At 41.2% G+C, this 16,195-nt stretch overlaps 1 protein-coding gene across 3 annotated transcripts in view; it reads left to right on the top strand.

The window, feature by feature from the left end:
* The window catches only part of SEC22A (SEC22 homolog A, vesicle trafficking protein), a 110,712-nt gene that overhangs the window by 24,539 nt on the left and 69,978 nt on the right, over positions 1 to 16,195 (top strand). The window contains exon 1 of one of the 3 annotated variants that reach the window (XM_082624902.1): positions 10,683 to 10,749. The exons of 1 other annotated variant lie outside the window; for it this stretch is intronic. The gene's annotated coding sequence lies outside the window, so the exon portion shown is untranslated. Of the gene's footprint in view, positions 1 to 10,682; positions 10,750 to 11,467; positions 11,584 to 16,195 lie in introns of those variants that run through there. One more of the 3 variants, XM_082624904.1, reaches the window with a different exon arrangement.

The raw sequence follows: 16,195 nt of genomic DNA, 5'->3' as shown, positions 1-16,195 counted from the left end.
GATGGCAAGAGTTCTGTCTTTTATTTGCCTTTCAAAGAATCTGTTTTGGTTTTGTTGATCATTCTATTGTATGTTTACTATTTTCAGTAATTTCTGGTTTTGTCTTAATTTTTTTCTTCCTTCCATTTTTTTGGTGTTCATTCTATTACCCTTTTTCTTACTTCTTGAATTGAACGCTTTGCTCATTAACTTACCACCCCTCTTTTTTTTCCCAGCGTAAACCATCAGACAGTATAGTATTTCTTCTAGTTCTATTTGACTGCCTCACTCAAGTTTTCATAAGGAGTGTTTTCATTGTTGTACAATTTTAATGGTCATAATTTATGTTATAATTTTTCCTTTAACCTTTGGATTATTTATAAGTTGCCTTTTAGCTTGAAATATATGGAATAATAATTATTACTAATACTAATTTTATCTTATTAAAACATAGGCATTCCTTTTTTTTTTTTTTTTTTTTTTTTTTTGCGGTATGCGGGCCTCTCACTATTGTGGCCTCTCCCGTTGCAGAGCACAGGCTCCGGACGCGCAGGCTCAGCGGCCATGGCTCACGGGCCCAGCCGCTCCGTGGCATGTGGGATCCTCCCGGACCAGGGCACGAACCCATGTCCCCTTCATCGGCAGGCGGACTCTCAACCACTGCGCCACCAGGGAAGCCCCCATAGGCATTCTTGTAGTCTAAATAATATCACTGTCATTTGCCACAAGGCTCACAATATAATTTTAATAAATACTGTCCATCTGCTGGTCCATCTTCCCTTCAAAACAGTTATTGGTTGATTGAAATTAGGAAATAATGTTTCAAAATAACAAAGCCAATAATGTTTCAAAATAGAGTATATATAACTGACTGACCTAAAAGTTCAGATCAGCTCACCCTCCCCACACCTTTCCAACAATTTTGTATACTCATGAAGAGTGAAACACACCTTTAGCTTGATTTGTGATTCAGTTCATCATCCTCAAACAAATGATAGCCAATAAAAGTTTTCAAATTAGCATCTCTTCTCTGGCACCTGCAGGTATAAATGACATTTGTGTGTGGTTAGAGGTTATGGAGATTTGTGATGGTGCTGAAGAATATAGGTCCAGAATCAATACTTCTTATTGCTGGTGTTAAAGTATGACAAGCAATATCCTGGTGAATTTATATATTCCCACTGTTAGAAACACTGAGCTAAGCTGGAATCTGAAGGCAAGGTCAGGTAAGTCACTCTCTAATATGGAACCTAATGAGGCTTAATATATAAGGGAAGGGAGTTTTTGTAACATATCCTATTTTGTGGTTTCAAGTGCTCTTTTCTATGAGCCCAAGATGTTAGAAGTAATACCCCTAACTCATACAGACTAAAAAGGGAATCTAGCAGTGGTTATCCATCACTGCCTGTGTTACCTAGGGTTGTCCAGAGATACAGAACCAATAGGAGAGATAGATTGGTGGATGGATGGATAGATAGACAGATAGATAGATAGATAGATAAAGATATATCTTTAAGGTGGGCTGGCAGGCTGGAGACCCAAGAAAGAGCCAATTCTGTAGTTCAAGTCTGAAGACTGTCTGCTGGCAGAATTCCTTTTTGCTCAGAGAAGGTCAGTCTTTGTTCTATTTAAACCTTCCAGTAACTGGATGAGGCCCACCCACATCATGGAGGACACCTGCTTTTCTCAAAGCCCACAGATTTAAATGTAAATCTCATGCAAAAAACACCATCACAGAATAATGTTTGATCAACCACCAAACACTGTGGCCTAACTAAGTTGACACATAACATTAGCCATCACACTGCCCCAAGAGGACAGGGCTGTCATGGGTGGCTGCTAGTATTTTGGTCCCTGGGAGATAGAGTGCCCAAAAGGAAAAGTGCCTTGACAGAGACTTAATTGCAAGAAATAACCTATCCCCATTGGGAACCATAAAATGAGTTACCTGCCCCATCTCTCTCTGAGGAGATATAGTCTTGTTCACTTCTCTTGGGCTTCCTTTGTTATGTTCTAAATGTCTGCTCCCCTGTGGTACTTCATAGACTCTCTGGCCCACCCTCTAAAAGACCTTGCAGCTAGCTCCATGCACGTGGCATCCGACCAACCCATTCTTTGTGTTTATTAGGTCAAATTCAGAGAGTGATTGCTAGCTAGCTCCTTTGGTCACATGGTCCAATCAGCTGTGGCTAAGTGGGAATGAATCATGTAATTGACAGACTAATCCTTCCAGAAATATGAGTCCAAAACTTAAGCTGAAAGGGAAAGTTGAGAGTAACCTACAACTTAGTCTCTAGTAGGGTTTCCTAGCTGGGTCAATCAATGCACCTCAAAGAGCTGTGCCTGCCTTCTGCTCCTGTATCCTCAGCTCAGTTTGCCTTTAACTCACAGCAGGCTTCCAGACTTGCACAGGCTGCCTTCTCCCCAAGTGAGAGAAGCCAAGGCTCCCATAGGCCTTTCTGCCCCTGGCTGCCAATTGTCTGGCCACTGGAAAAGCTTATCCACTACATTATGTGGCTCCCGATAGACTGCTATGATCCCTGGCATGGACTGGACATCTCTTGTCCTGCTTTTATATCCCTGTCTGCAGTCTCCGTGGCTTCCCTGGTCCTTGCCTCCTCTTCCCTCCACAGACCTGCAGATTTTGAGTGTATTCACACTCCCCTTGCGTGATCTTAGATTTCTTCTCTTGGGATGCTCATGGCCCAGTGGTTTACTCCACTCCAGGATAAACCAACACATAGATTACATTGGCTTTCTGAACTTGCAGAGCTGAGAGGCAAACCCTGACATGGCTGGATCCCTAAGACATGTGAAGTGTCCTAAGATGACAGGCCTAGCATAGCTGGTCTGTCTTCCCTGTTACAGAACTACCAGCTGCAAGTGGCAGCAAAGCATCACAGTGAAAAGAACCAGCATGTGAGTCAGCAAGCCTGGATTTGAATCCTGGCTCTTACATTCACTAACTGTGGGACCTTGGCCAAGTTTTCTGAGACTTACTCCTGTAAAATAATAATAATTACAATATTCAAGGCACAGGTTTGCTAGAAAAACTAAATGAGATGGGTGCAAAGGAATTAACACAAAATAAAGAAATGGTAATAGTTATTTTTAATCATATTATCAGTGTTTATAGAACATTTCCTAGTCCCCAGGAAACGGTTAAAAAGGAGGGATTACTATAGCACACAGGCAACTCCTCATTTCTGAAATAGGCTTTTCCCTCCACTCCGTCTATCCTACAAGGTCACTGCCATATGGGGGCGGTGAAGAAATGACAGATGTATTTATAGCAGTTAGGGAAACCGTATTTTAGATTTTGAGAACTTCCCCCACCTAAAACCCTCTCCTGTAATAAAAGTTTAAAGTTCTTTCCTTGCAGCTTATTTTTTTCTTAAACCTCAGCAGCAATGTCACATTGAGGTCTCTCTCTCTGAGCAAGCACCGCTGTACTAAAACATATTTCTTACTGAATTTTGGTTGGAGTGAAAATTATTTCTAAGTCATTTTTCCCTTTAGCCAAGAAGTATACAGTAATTAAAACACTATACGTAAACAGGAACAAGAAATAATTTATAGCTTATGTGCGATCGTTTCATTCTCTCATGAACTTACATATTTATGTATTTGAATAAAACCTATGAATACTAACTGCCTCTTTATTCCTGCAAACGAGACTGATGGGGAGTGAACTGAAGAAGGAAAATGTGGGGCATGTAATTGAAAAATAAGATGGAATGATGAACTTGAGATGCATGTCTGCCACTGAATCATTTTATGACTCTAAATACTACACTTCGTGCTCTGAGTCTCCACCTGGAAGATTATGGTAATATACCTATCCGGAAAGTATGGCGTAAGAGTCTATTTTTTATAAACATAGAACATCAAAAAGATTTTTGGACTTTTGGATCCAAACAGGCAAACATTCAAAACAAGAGTCTGGGAAATTAGTATCCTTGTTTTTTTTTTTTTTTTTTTTTTTTGCGGTACGCGGGCCTCTCACTGTTGTGGCCTCTCCCGTTGCAGAGCACAGGCTCCGGACGTGCAGGCTCAGCGGCCACGGCTCACGGGCCCAGCCTCTCCGCGGCATGTGGGATCTTCCCGCACTGGGGCACGAACCTGTGTCCCGTGCATCGGCAGGCGGACTCTCAACCACTGCACCACCAGGGAAGCCCAAAAAACTCATGATTCTTGATCACCAGTATCATGATTCCTTGTATCCCTAGTAGGACAAATACATGAGTCTTGGTACCAAGGGGTAGAAGCAGATTGGCATCTCTTACTATGACTCTTAAAGACTAATAGAGGGACTTCATATTTCTTGTCTCCACAACCGTGGGCTCTGAGGGGTTTGAGTTCCTGGTCTCCAAAAGTGCCACACGTTTGGCAGGTGATACAAGAATCCCATTGGATTATGAGCTATGGCTGCTGCCTGAGCACTTTGGACTCCTGTGTCCAGCGACCAGGCAAGAAGAGGGTCACTGTCTTGCCAGGGGTTATGGAGAATCAGGAAGAGGTTGAGCTGCTTTTACCCAATTGGGGCAGGGAGGAGCACATGTGGAATGCAGATGACCCACTTGGGAGCCTCAATCCCCTGCCCAATTGTGACTGTAAAAAATCAGGAACAGTAACCACAGCTGGAGCAGGGCATGTTGACCAGGGGATGAGAGTCTGGGTCATGCCACTGATAAGGCACTGAGGCCAGCTGAATTGGAAATTGAAGATGAGGGCAATTAGAATGGATAGTGATGGAGGGGGATGATGATTACATCAATGGTAGCCTTGAGACCAATGGCATCAACTGTAGCTCATCTCCCTCCCTTCCTTCCTCTAAGTTTTCCCTCCGGAAGAGGTCCACCATATTCCTGGAGAAGTGGGTCTAAGCAACACAGGCATTGGCTGTGGTAGACATGGAGCTAAGCTGCCTAGACCTCCCCTCCCATCCCCCACCCTGCCAGTGAAGAAATTGCTGCCCAGCTTCAATGCGTGAAGACCCTTCAGGGTCCATATCAGCTGCAGAGTACTGCCTCATCTGGGGTTACACCCTTCCCAGGGCAGCCTGCATCTGGTCACTGAATGAGGTGGGACTATAAAAGACTGGTCATTTTGTCTCACATAGGACACTCTGAGAGGCAATACTCACTTCAGAGCGCCCACTGGATCAGGGAAAGCTTTGTCAGGTCTGAATTGCAGTTTGAGCTCTTCTCAATCCTGTTTCCACTCCATTTCCCTTCATAGGTGTTAATCACTCATACACATTTTGCACTCCAAATCTGCCTCCAGAGAACTCAGTCTGTGACAGTGTCCTTTTCAGTGCATCACATTAGGAAACACATAAAGTCAGTTTGTTCTATTTATTTATTTGTTTATTTATTTTGGGCTGCATTGGGTCTTCCATTGCTTCGCGTGGACTTTCTCTAGTTGCGGCGAGCGGGGGCTACTGTTTGTTGCAGTGCACAGGCTTCTCCTTGAGGTTGTTTTTCTTGTGGAGCTCAGGCTTCAGTAGTTGTGGCTCGCGGGTTCTAGAGCACGGGCTCAGTATTTGTGGCGCACGGGCTTAGTTGTTCCGCGGCATGTGGGATCTTCCCGGACCAGGGCTCGAACCCGTGTCCTTTGCATTGGCAGGCGGATTCTTAACCACTGCACCACCAGGGAAGTCCTAGTCAGTTTGTTCTAAAATAGCGATATTAACCTTGGTGAGTTGGTGGTGTCTGCCAGGCTTCTCCACTGTAAAGTTCCTGATTTTCCCTTTGTTTATTAGGCAATTTGGGGAGATATTTTGAGAATATATAAATACCTTGACCCTCATTATACTTTTGTCTAGTTATGTTGGCATTGGCATCCATTAATAATTTTCTAAGTCCATCGTTCTTCCTGCATTTATTACTTGGCATTCTACCTTAAGGAAAAGCTTTTCCTCCTCATCTATCTATTTATATTTATCTATCTACCTATTTATCTATCTATCTTTTAAATTTATATCAGTATGGGCTCATGAATTATTTGTTTCACTCATTTTTATTCCATTCAAGGGGGGGTTATAAAAAATTACAATTATTGTTTAGTTTGATACTGTGATATTGTCGCAGATTGGATCAGTGGGAATTCCTTCAAGCTAGCTCTTATGTCCTTTGGATACATCTCTGTCATTCTTTGGCACATCTTTGCTTTCTGGCATAAGATGGCCCAGGCTCCTATTGTTCTTTCTCTGCCCCAGGCCTGAGGTCAACCTTTTTTTCCAAAGATTTCTGGTCCCTTTTATTGGAAGTGGCATTTTGCTCTCTTATTTTCAGATAACTCCTTATTTTTAAATCTCTTCCCTGACTTGAGAAACCTGTCTTACATCATTCTCAGTGTATTGACTTCTTTGCTCAAACCCAGAAAACACAGAAATAGTTTCAGAATTGCTAATTAGACTTTACTATTTGTATGACACTTTTTTCTTTTGAGGTAAAATTTACATACAATGAAGTGTAAAAATCTTAAGTGTACCATTTAAAGAGTTCTGAAAAATTGACACACCTGTGAAACCCAAACCCCTATCAAGATGACACAACATTATCACCACCCTAAAAATGTCCCTCATGCCCCTTTCTAGTCAATCCAACCACTAGAGGCAACCATTTTTATGATTTTCTTTTCCACTACAGATTAGTTTTACTTGTTTAGACTTTTATTTAAATGGAAAAATAGAGAATGTACTTTTCAGTGTCTGGTTTCTTTTACTCCACATAATATTTTAAAAATTATTTTCATGGCCCAGAATATGGTGTAGCTTAGTGAATATTGCATGTTTACTTGAAAGGAAGGTATATCTTGCTGTTGTTTGCCTTTATTTCACCTTCATACTTTGAAAGAATTTTTGCTGGATATAAAGTTCTAGATTGACAGAGCTTTTTCCTTCAGATTTTACTTCATTAAATTCTGGCTTTCTTTCTGATGTGGAGTCAGCAGTACTTCTTGTCTTTGTTCTCTGTATACAATGTGGATTTTTCTCTGGTTGTTTCTAGTATTTTCTTTTAATTATTGGTTTTCAGCAGTTTTTGTGTAATGTGCCGTGTTGAGGATTCTTTGTGTTTATCCTGTTTGGGCTTGGTTTTATTTCTTGGCTCTGTAGATTTATATTTTTCATTAAATTTAGAAAAGTTTTGGCTATTATTTCTTCAAATATTTAAAAATCATCACGCCTCTCTTTCTGGGTCTCTGTTTATACAGGTGATATGTAACTTAGTATTGTCCTTCAGGTCACTAAGGCTCTGTTCATTTTCTTTCTTTCTTTTTTTTTTTTTGCCACACTGCATGCTTGTCGGATCTTAGGTCCCCGACCAGGGATCAAATCCGTGCTCCCTGCAGTGGAAGCACAGAATCCTAACCACTGGACTGCCAGGGAATTCCTCTGTTCATTTTCTTTTCAACTTTTCTTCTACTTGTGCTTTGGTGTAGGTATTTCTTTTGTACTGTTTCCTCATTCTCAGATCTTTTTTCTGTAGTGTCTAAGCTGCTTTTAAGCCCATCCAATGAAGTTTTCATTTCGGATATTGTATTTTTCTGCCCTAGAAGTTCTGTTTGGTTATTTTTATAGTTTTCATTTTTTTCATTATATTTACGTTTTCCTTTAAATTCTTGACCACATTTTTAACAGCTGCTTTAAGTCCTCTGATAATTTCATCATCACTGTCATTTCTGTGTCCATTGACTAATTTTTTTCTTGTTCATAGTTCACACTTTCCTGCTTCTTCACATATATAATAATTTTAATTGGATACTGGACATTGTGGGTGTTACATTGTTTAGTGCCTGGATTTTCTCTTTAAAGACTGTTAAGTTTTGGGCTTCCCTGGTGGCGCAGTAGTTGGGAGTCTGCCTGCCGATGCAGGGGATACGGGTTCGTGCCCCGGTCCGGGAGGATCCCACATGCCTTGGAGCGGCTGGGCCTGTGAGCCATGGCTGCTGAGCCTGCGTATCTGGAGCCTGTTGCTCCGCAAAGGGAGAGGCCACTGCTGTGGGAGGCCCACGTACCGCAAAAAAAAAAAAAAAAAAAAAAAGACTGTTAAGTTTCATTCAAGGAAGCAGTTAATTTACTTGCAGATAAGCTTTTTTTGGCTTTGTTTGAGTGAATCTAGAATAGCCTTTACTCTTGGGCTAGTTTAGCCTTATCTCTAAAGTGTGGCCTTTCTGAGGTCTTTTTACCAAATTCCCCATCTGTTTAATAGGGTTTTTCCATTCCAGCTGGTCAGAACTTGAATGTTTCCAAACTTTATTTAAGATCTAGCAGTTGTTCAGCTTACAGTTCCCACAGTAGTTGTTATTTAACCAGCCTCCTGGGGTTTCATTAAACCTACACCTAAGATTCAAGGAGACTCATGCATATTTCTGGAGCTCTTAATCTGGTTCTCTGTCCTGCAAATTTCAGTTGCCTCCATCTCTCATATTTCCAATTTCTCTCTCTTCAGTCAGTGAGAGTACTGTATTCTGCTTAGCTTTCCTCTATCTTGTGCTTTGGCAAATACCGCCAGAAAGAAATCTGGGGAAAACTTTGGGCTCACCTTAATTGTTTTTCTTCTTTCCTGGATCACAGTTCTACTGTGCCTATTGTCCAATGTCTGAAGACACTTGTTTCATAGATTTGGTTCAGTTTTCTATTGTTTGTGGTAGGAATGTTAGTTTGGGACCAGTTATTTATTCACGGCTGGATCACCATAACATTTTTAAAATGTAAACTTTCTACTGAATAATAAAATGCATACTGAAAAATTGCATATATCTTAAGTGTACAATTTGTTGAATTTTCTTTTCTTTTTTTTCCTTTTCTTTTTTTTTTGTCTGCCCTGTGAGGCATGTGGGATCTTCGTTCCCTTACCAGGGATTGGACCTGTGCCCTCTGCAGTAGAAGCATGGAGTCTTAACCACTGGATAGCCAGGGAATTCCCAACTTGATTAATTTTCATTAATTGAACACACATGTAATTAACACCCAGATCAAACATTATTAAAACTCCATAAGCCCCCTAGGGGCCCTTTCCAAACATTAATACTACCTAAGGGTAACCAATAGTCTGATTTATATTACCATATATTACTTTTGTATGTTTTTGAACATTATATAAGTGGAATCAAGTAATAGACAATTTTTGTGTCTGGCTTATACCAGTCGATTTTATGATTGTGAGATTCATTCATGTTTTGCATGTACTTGTTGATTGTTCATTCTCTTTCCTGAAAACTAGTCCACTATGTGGATAGTCTAAAATTTATTTATCCTATGAACATTCTTATATATGTCTTGTAGCAAACATATGAATACATTGCTGTTGCATATATACCTACGAGTGTAATTGCTGGGTTAACCCACTCCAAAACCCACCAAATTTATATAATTAGTCCAGACTTACACATCCAAATCTGTTTGACACCTCCATTTATAAGCATCTCAAACTTAACATATACAAAACCATTTTCTCCTCCTTCTAGGTTGGCTTAATTCATCTAGTTACTAATGGACTCATCCTTAATTCCCGTATTTTCTTTATCCTTCTTGGCAAACTAATCCATTATTAAGTCCCTTGGATTCAACCTCTGATTTATATATGTCTCAAAATTATCCAAATCTTTCTGTCTCTACTGTCATTACCTTAGTTGAAGCCACCATCATCTCTGGCCTTGACTAATGTAACTGTCTCCAGACTGGACTTCCAGCAAGCCCTCCTGTCCTCTTCCAAACTATTCCCCACAAACAGCTTAAATGACCCTTTAAATATGTAAATCTGATCCTACTTAACACTCTATTAGCTACCCATTGACCTTAAGATACATTCCAAAATACAGTCCAAAATCTATAATGTGGCCAGTAAGAGCCTGCATAGTCTGGCCTCTCTTCCTCATCTCAGCTCAAGTTGCTCCCTACACCTCAACCACACTGACTTCCTTTCAGTTCCTAGAACACATCAATTTCTTTCATGCCCCAACAACCTCAAACATAATGTTCCCTTGGCCTGCAACATTCTTTAAGGCTCTTTCATATGCCTGGAGCTTAAAAGGCACTTCTTCAGAGAGTTCTTCCGTGATAGTCCTGATTAATCTATCATCGCATCCACTAATTTTCCTTCGTAGAACTGATTACGATGTATAATTATGTAATAATTTATGCTTTAACATCTCTTGCTCCTATCACACTTTAGATCCATCGAGTGTTATGTTCACTCCTGTAACCCATTGCCTAACACTGTGCTTGGCACATAGTATGCAGTCAGTAAGTCCTTGTTTAATAACGCCTGACCGATGCAAAAGCTGGAAGCGGCTGCAGGAATTTCTGCATCTGGCATTTCTTTGCCAAGGATAGGTGCCTCCCAGTGTGTAGTGGTAGGTGGGGCAGGTCTTCTTGTTTATTCAGAGGGAGCTTTTCCCCCTGCTTGTTCGGTAAGTGTTTGCTGTAGGGCCGCGTAAGAAACAAACTGCCTCCAGATACAGGCGGCAGGCGGGAGAGATCAGCCTTATGTGTGAAGGACAGCATAATCTGTCACCCGAGGATTTTGCACTCTCTTGACGTACAAGAGGGAAAAGCTGCCAACTCCCTTGGAGGGGGCGAGTCGGTGTGTCTTTCCTCCAGAACCGGATTGGCCTGGACTAGCCAAGGGAACGGGGGCGGGGCTTGATCCCGCCGGGCGCCAGCCACGTCTCACATGGTGCTGCCCGGCAGAACAGCCACTCCCCGGCCCCACAATGCACTGCGGGCCGCGTCACTCGTAGCGGCGGTTTCTGGCTAGACAGGTATGGCTCGGCCCCTCCCAGTCCTCGTTCGTCCCTTCTCCGTGTCGTTCGAACCCCTGGCTGGCCGCTTCCCTCGCTCTTCTCGTCCCCCGCCACGGCCCCCGACCCTCGCCCTCGGGACTACAGACCTCCCTACCCCGGGCGGGAACTAAGCTCGTGGCGTGGGGGCGGGAGCGGGGAGTCGTCGGAGTCGCGGAGCTTTGGAGGGGTGGGATTGCGGGGACTTCGTCTCCTACGACTTGAGGGGTCTGTGGGCCGCGCGAACGGCGGTTGCCCTTCGGCTGACCTGCCCGGATATGGGGCAACTCATAGGGTGGTTATAGGGGGCCCGAGGAGGAGGACAGTCGCTCTGGGCTGCCAGCGGTGGGGCAGCATTTCCTGGCGCCCAGGTGTCAGAAACACGGTGATCCTCCTAGGCTGTTTAGGTGGCCTAGAGAGCTTGACGTGGTACTTCCTATTTTTTAGGTAGGGTTACTTTGCCTTTTGTGGGGTTGAATGAGCACTGAACCCAGAATTTTGCCCCGTTGGTTCACGGAAACCTCTTAAGGCCCTGTTAATGACACTTTGTGAACGATGTGGCGTAAAGGAGACCTGAGCAATTAGCTCGACAGGTGGAAGAAGGTTTCGAAATAGGAGGCTGAGCCCCAGCTGGCTTAAATCTCTCTGAAAGTGAAAACAGCTTTGGCTTTTCCTCCTATTTAGTTTCCTGGATCATCCACCTGAGGCAGTGGGAGAGCTTGAGATCCAGTTCCTCCTATGCCTCTTCAGCCAAGGCAAAGGTCAGGGCCAAAGTGTCAGCGACCAGGCGGGAGATGTTGGGATCTCAGCTAACAGGTGGAACAGCCACTTTTTGAAACTCTGAATCACATTTTGGGTTACTGGCATTTGCTCACGTTCTAAGATAATAAGGAATTAAGCAATACCTTAAACAGTACCTACAGTTTCTGGTGTATGAAGGTTGTAGTTCAGTATCTGAATATGACATCTGTGACCATGCCCTAACTTAAGGGATATCTGGGCATTTCCTATGTTGAGAACCATGATCAGTTTAGTGCCTTTGTGTGTGTGCGTGTGTGTGTGTGTGTGTGTGTATGACTGTTCTTAAAAATCTAAGTATATTTTATACTGGTGTGTGAACAGAGCCTAGGTCTTTTCAGAGGGGTGCCTGTGACCTTCCAGTCCATGTAGTTGAGTAAGAAGCTTGAATATGTTGAGAGGCAGTGTCTCATAGGGTGGTTAGAATTAGGCTTGACTGTAAATCTGTCACTTGATAGTTTAGGGATTGAATAAATTACTTTTCTGGGCTTGAATTTCCTCAAAGGTAAAGTGGAACTGATAATACCTACCTCACAGATTATTGGAAGGCTTAAATGAGGTAATGTGTATAAAGTGTCTGGTAAATAGAGGGCAGTCAATAAATAATAATAGCAAACACTTAATATTGCACTTTCAGTCTGCAAGGCGATGTTTCAGGTTCCTTATATGTTCCTATGAGGTAGATACCATTAGCATTTTAAAAATAACCCTATGAGATAGATACTGTTCGTAGCCACAATTGACAGATGAGGATATTGAGCATAAAAAGACAAAGCTTGCCCAAGTTTACACAGTTACTACATGGTGGAGCCAGTTTTTTTGTTTTTTTTGTTTTTTTGTTTTTTTTGGCGGTACGCGGGCTTCTCACTGCTGTGGCCTCTCCCGTTGCGGAGCACAGGCTCCAGATGCGCAGGCTCAGCGGCCATGGCGCACGGACCCAGCCGCTCCGCGGTATGTGGGATCTTCCCAGACCGGAGAACGAACCCGTGTCCCCTGCATCGGCAGGCGGACTCTCACCCACTGCGCCACCAGGGAAGCCCCTGGAGCCAGTTTTTGAACCAAGGCAATCTGGTTCTAGAGTTCATCCTGTTATCTATAATACTATACTGCCTCTTAAAGAAAACATAAGCTGTTGTTTAAAATTGTTATTATTATTTCAAAATGAGTAGCTAGATAGTTTCTGTATCACTGGGTTCTTGCCCCTTGTTGGTTATAGGAGGAGCACAGTGATGTAGAGATACAAGAGACTTAGGTTTAAGCACTGTCATATATTAGCAGTGGGACATTGAGAAAGGGCACCTCAGTTTCCTCATCTGTAAAATGGAGGTTTTACCTACCTCACTCTTTGTGAACTGTGAGGTGTTACACAAATGATTGATGTATTTGTGTATGTGTTGGAGGCCCTCTTCGTAGATGTAGGTATAATCTACTCTGGAACTCGAGGTCTTATACATACTGTGCAGTACAAGCACCTGTAACAGGAATACCAAAGGCTGCTGGTAAGATGGGGAGCACAGGCCAAGCTGCAAAATAAACTCTGGTTGTTCTTGGTACCCTTTCCCTCTCTTTTCAAGCTCTGTCTCCCAAGTGCCTTCCTGCTAACCTGTGGCTCTATAAAATCCTTCCCTTTTCACTCAATCTTGCCCCAACCCTGTGCATCACAATTAGTGTAGCTTTCTCCACAAGTAACCCCAAGTCCCAGATCTCAGCTAGCACTTTTATAAAATAGTATGTACCAAGGTAGTATTTCCCAAACTTTGGTAACATCAGATAGGTAATATAATTTGAATGATAAGCAGATGAACTTAAACAAACATTCTCCAAAAATTTACACACACATTTGAATGAAACAAAAGTTCTTTATATATTTTAATTTAAATTAGGAGAAGGACCTAACACCTTAAAACTGATTTCACAGATACTATTACTAAGCATAGGGCAAAAAAATAAATCAATTGAAAGACCTGTATTAGGTAAAAAATAGTACAGGTGAGATGCAGATATGGTAAGACTTCTGAAAATGGTACTTGGGTGACTGAAGTTTGGGAAATAATGGACTAAAATAAAATATGAATGATTAACCTATTATGAAATGGTTTTTATCTTAAAAGAGGCATTTATGAAAGCATCTTGCTGGAAAGTAGATATAAAATGTACTTATATGTTGGGTTTTGTTTATTACTTTTTGAGAGATTACCTTCCTGGAACCTTGGGTCTACAGTCATCACCCCACAAGGTTCTGAAGAAGACAGGTCAGCATCTTGTTATCTTGGGTCTAAAAGGCTGGTAACCACTGCTATAGGTGTTTGGTGTTGTGGAAGTTTATTTTCCTCAGCCTTTACGTAAATGTTTACCCAGACCTACCTAGAATCTGCTTTGGGCTCTTCCCTCTAGCAGTTGCTATTGGGCAAAGAATATATAAGCCAGCACTCAGATTTCCCTGTGAGTTTTCTGCTGCTGTCTAAAGGCATATGTTATATTTTTTTCTGTTAAAGGTGAGGGAAAATGGACCAGTGGCCTAAAAATGTATCTGTGGCCCCAATAAAACTACTACTGCTCTTGAATCTTCCCATGCAAGTGTTTTGACCTCTTCCTTTCCTCAATTCCTACTGGCTCTTCCTTGGTTTTTCCAGCCACCACCTTGCCTACTCTCTAAGGGTATCCTAACCCTAGCTTGGCCTTGATGTTGACAGATTCCTTGTTCTACTACCACAGTCCAGATAAGATTGGAGTGTGTGTTTGTTTTTTTAAGGAACTGTATTGAGAATTTGAGGTAAAAAGAAAAAAAGGGGGGTATATTTATTGAGTTGATAAAAGAGAGATTGCTTATCCTAAGGTGATTGAAGTCTATCTGCAAAGTAGTCAAGCCTCACATTGTTCATTGGACAGTCATCCCTGTTAGTTCACTGGTTTGGATGCTAGGTTAAATGACTCTGGAAGGAAGAGATTTAATTTTTTCTCCTCAGAAAAATCCTATCTACTGATAAATACAAACAATTCTCTGAAAACCTTTCAAGAATTTAGGAAGGGAATATCACTGCTGTGTTGTGCTTTCCATGACAAGCCTAAAAGTGTGTAATAGGAATATCTGAAAGGCAAGTTTGTCTAACTATAGTTTTCCAGTTAAAGCGGTGGGCAACATAGCTTGTGTTGTATTTGCTCTTTCCATCTGAATTTCTTTAATTCTGGTCCAATGCTTCTCGGTGGTAGGAACTATCTATTCCTAATGTCTGAAATAGCCCCTGACATACAGTATGTACTCAATAAATATTTGTTAAATGAATGGAACTTAACCAGGTTGTTATTCTTTTTTCAGTATATGTTTTAGGAAGTATGAATCATATCTTTCTGTGTTTTAAGTCATAAAAAAGAGTAACTTTGACGATTATATGAAAGTTGGCACCCTATAATAAAGATTATTCCTAATATTTCTGTTGGGATCCTAGAAAGATCAGGCATAAAGAAGGCAGTCTGCTTTTAAATACTACTAAGAACATGGATGTTTGGAAACTACAAGACACAACCCTGCTCTCATGTTAATTCCCAGAGTGGTCATTGTGTTGCAGTATACTTCTGGAAAGACAAAGTTTTATATTTAAATCATAACTTTGTAAGGGTATGAAGTAAGACATTTTCCTAATATCTTACACTTAGGCTAAATGTTCAGTTGTGGTTTAATAAATAAAAAAATGTGGTAACAATTTTTAAAAGAGATTTATAGTATAGACAATATCCCTTGAGGGATCTCTGCTTTCTTTTGCTACTGCTTTTAGAAGAAAAAAGAAACTGGTTGAATAGGAAAAAAAATGGTTTGGATATGTCATGTTGGAACTTTTGTTCGAAGTTTCCATTATGGTAAAGGCTAATTTAATTCCTGCTGGGTTTTTTTCCTTTTAAATAAATGGAGGAGAAAAATATTAAAAGGTAATGACATATTAATACCTAGCTTTTCCTCAGAGGAAAAGGGGGAAGTAAATTTAAAGCATTAGCTTTATTATTTGTATTGATTTTAATGTCAGTCAGTTACCATCATGAATGGGCACTCAGATTTTAACTTGACATAGCAACAAAAACTAGGGACTGCTGGTTTCCAAAACTGGTAGCAGTTGATTTTCTTTGTCATTTTTTTGATGTATTACTAAGTTTTTCATTTTTGGAGTGAGATAATATTGACCTAGCTGAGCTGGGCAGGTAAGGATTAATTTAGTTTCTGAGATACAATATCTTGAAAAAAGCCTATGAAATTGTTACCAGATTTTTCAGTTTTTTACCAGTTGTGCCTCCTGTTAGTGAAGGAGAAGTATTTAGTGGCATTGTGCTCTTTCCTGCCTGGCAGGAAAGAGTTATCACTTAGTTTCAGACTGTGAACATGTTTTAATTCAGTGTTTTTCAAAGTATGACTCTTAGATAATAAGCATAGTAATTACTTAGGGAATTTGCTGAAAATGGAAAATTCTCAAGCCCCACCCCATAGTTAATGGATCAGAATTTTTTGGGGGAGGGTGGACCCAGAAATCTGCATTTCTAATCAAAATTCCAATGGTTTTTACACGGGACCACTGTGTGTGTGTCTGTGTGTATGTATTTTATCAAAGTTTGGCTATTTACCTGATTTCTTTCAGAACTGCAT

The sequence above is a fragment of the Mesoplodon mirus genome (genome assembly GCF_964341445.2).
Source record: "Mesoplodon mirus genome assembly, chromosome: 6".
NCBI classification, from domain to species: domain Eukaryota; kingdom Metazoa; phylum Chordata; class Mammalia; order Artiodactyla; family Ziphiidae; genus Mesoplodon; species Mesoplodon mirus.
The sequence above is the reverse complement of the archived record's forward strand: the minus strand, read 5'-3'. Positions and strand labels throughout refer to the sequence as shown.